The sequence below is a fragment of the Rhinopithecus roxellana genome, chromosome 10, assembly GCF_007565055.1.
Source record: "Rhinopithecus roxellana isolate Shanxi Qingling chromosome 10, ASM756505v1, whole genome shotgun sequence".
NCBI lineage: Eukaryota > Metazoa > Chordata > Mammalia > Primates > Cercopithecidae > Rhinopithecus > Rhinopithecus roxellana.
The window spans coordinates 119,251,706-119,255,148 of NC_044558.1; the positions used below are offsets into that span (position 1 = coordinate 119,251,706).

Consider the following 3,443-nt stretch of genomic DNA (forward strand, 5'->3'; position numbering starts at 1 on the left):
GACCAGTTTTCTTATAAGAATACCCAATTTTGGAATTATAAGATATATACCCCTTGAATGGGAAATTACATTTGCATTTTACAATCGTCACACATACTACTCTTGAAATAAAAGCTAAACATATTGTTATTTCATTATAGACCAAAATTATAAGATCATACACATTTGCCCAGTTGAATAAAATAATGGTGATTCCTAATTGCATCCAAATCAAACTAAATTTTGTGAATAGTACATTCATATTAAAATGAATGAAATGGGATCTGTAAAATATGTAGTCATATACTAAGATATATTCCATTGACACTGACATTCTTGTAGACTTATCACAGTCCAGCATTAAGCAAGGTGCCTGGCACAGAGTAGATGTCCAACAGTTGTTGAATGAATGAATGAACAAACAAATGTACACACTTCTCTGTAATTTACACCTTTTTAAGTCAATTTTCCCCAAGAGATACTGTTTCCTTTTCCTCTAATCCTCCTTGCTCATGTAACTACGCTAGTCCCTTCTTCCCAGTGGCTGGCATGAGTCTGAATCTTCACAGAATCACTTTCTGATCATTAAAAGCTAATATAATGAGACTCAGAGACCTATGATCAGAAAACACCTTTTAAGTATTTCTTTTTCTCTTGTGTGGTTTTAGGTAATAGCCCCCAAATTGCAAAAATTAAAACAACCAACCCAGTTAAAATGGTTTTTATCCAAAACACAGACAATAGTAAATGCTGGCAAAGACACAGGAAAAAAAAGGGAACCTGTAGGCCAGGTGCGGTGGCTCATGCCTGTAATCCCAGCACTTTAGGAAGCTAAGGCAGGCAGATCACGAAGTCAAGAGTTTGAGACCAGCCTGGCCAATATAGTAAAACCCCGTCTCTATGAAAAGTACAAAAATTAGCCTGCTGTGGTGGCAAGTGCTTGTAGTCCCAGCTACTAGGGAGGCTGAGGCAGAAAAATTGCTTGAACCCAGGAGGCAGAGGTGGCAGTGAACTGAGATCACGCCACTGCACTTCATCCTGGGCGAGAGAGAGAGACTCCATCTCAAAAAAAAAAGAAAAAGAAATGACAAATGCTTGAGGTGATGGATACCCCATTTACTCTGATGTGAGTATTGGACTTTGTATGCCTGTATCAAAATATCTCACGTACCCTTGGCCGGGCACGGTGGCTCACGCCTGTCATCCCAGCACTTTGGGAGGCCGAGGTGGACGGATCACTTGAGGTCGGGAGTTTGAGACCAGCCTGGCCAACAAGGTGAAACCCCATCTCTATTAAGAATACAAAAATGAGGTGGGTGTGAGGTGTGTGTGGTGGCACACACCTGTAATTCCAGCTACTCAGGAGGCTGAGGCAGGGGAATCACTTGAACCCAGGAGGTGGAGGCTGCAGTGAGCTGAGATTGCACCACTGCACTCTAGCCTGGGAAACAGAGCGAGACTCCGTCTGAAAAACAAAACAAAACAAACAAAATCTCATGTACCCCATAAATACATATATCTACTATGTACCCATAAAAATTAAAAATTTTAAATAATAATAAAAATAAATAAGTTGACAGTCAAAAAAATAAAAATAAAACAACCAATGAAGCTTAAAGGCAAATAGTTCCGTTCCCCTTATCTATGGGTTTATCGTTAAACTCCATGCCAAGTATTTTCCTTGTCTTTCCCCTAGATCCTTTGAATGTTACTTTAGCTCAGCTTTTTTTTTTTTTTTTTTTTTTGAAATGGAGTCTCACTCTGGTCACCCAGGCTGAAGTACAATGGCACGATCTCGGCTCATTGCAACCTCCACCTCCCAGATTCAAGTGATCCTTGTGCCTCAGCCTCCTGAGTAGCTGGGATTACAGGCACATGCCACCAGGCCCAGCTAATTTTTGTATTTTTAGTAGAGACAGGGTTTCATCATGTTGACCTGGCTGGTCTCAAACTCTTGACCTCAACCGATCCACTTGCCTCGGCCTCCCAAAGTGCTGGGATTACAGGTATGAGCCACTGTGCCTGGCCTAGCTAAATCTAATAGTACCCATTTACTCCCACACTCCACCTCCATGCACCATTCATAAATTGATGCAGCATCAAAGATTCGTTGCTTCAAAATGAGGACACACTGACTTTTCCCCAAATTCATTTCACGCAAGTAAAAAACAACCAAACACTGACCAAATGACACAAGAAAATGCAGCAAGACAAAACTGCACCACATATGTTGCTTTTTTAAGTTTATGTGGCAGACTGCAATGTATCTGTGTTTTTACGGTTTTGAAAAAACAGCCCTAGGAAATGTGAAATACAATTATGTCTCCTAATTTCAATAAGGCTTGCTTTAGCAACTGTCTAGAAATAAGCCCAAAATGTGATTGAAAGCCAGTTTTTGCCATTTTAAAGGATGTAACATTCAATCAAGTCAGAGGTTGGTTTCAAAAGAGATGTCATTCTCCTTCTTTGAATCTCATTTAAAAAAATACTAAAATAGGGAGCTCCGGTTTTCAGCCTCTTTCCGGGCTACCTTGTAGCAATTTGAAGGTCAGTCATCAGTTTCTGCTTGGTTTCAAAGATCCAGGAGAAGCTTAGTGTTGTTCAAGACGCAGATGGACCCATCACAGCAGTTTAATCCAACCTCCATCCCAGAGTCTTCACAAATGCTGACCCAAGAAAATTCTCGGGACGATTCAGGGGCCTCTGAAATCTGTTCCGAGATGTTGATAAAGAACCTTAGTAACTTGACTATCAACACCACTAATGAATCCCCTTCCCCTCTACCAGAAGAGTCACTCCATCGAGTGATAGATGGAATTGCTGCAAGAGCACCAGTCCTCAGGGAAATCAGAGATGACTTGATTTACAGGAGGAGAGGAGTAAGAACATTACTGTCTGTGCAGAGAGAAAGGATGGCAAGATTCAGATACATGTTACTCGGCAGAGTTCGTACGCATGAAAGAATACTAACAAACACTGGGCTTAAGGGAGTTAGGAAGGAATCAAGACCATTCAAATGTCCCTGCAGTTTCTGCGTGTCTAATGGATGGGATCCTTCTGAGAATGCTAGAATAGGGAATTATGACACCAAGCCACTTCAGCCATAAATCTTGTTCTTGCACCTTTTTCTTCTTGCTGGTAATCCTATATAGCAGGTTGTGAAAGCTATTCTATGCTAGTATAGACTATACACCAATAATATTAACAAGTTCTAGGATATATTTTTCTTCTTGTATCTTTTTCTTCCTACTATGATACTAGTCATTTGTAAGGGATCTGTGTCATTTGAATGTATTTGAATAACTTTAGCTTTACTGTTTGATTTGACCCAAAGACATAAGTATTCCCATGTGTCTGAGAAGCCCAAAGTCAGTGAGATGACACCCAACATCAAGAAATTGAAGCAAAGTTACTTGTGGATAAAGAAAGCATTAGGTAGTTTGGCTATAGCATAATAACTAGAT

General features: G+C 40.2%; 1 pseudogene; it reads left to right on the forward strand.

The window, feature by feature from the left end:
- The first annotated feature begins 2,591 nt into the window (after positions 1-2,591).
- On the forward strand, positions 2,592-3,200 carry LOC115900070 (annotated as a pseudogene).
- The last annotated feature ends 243 nt before the right edge of the window (positions 3,201-3,443 follow it).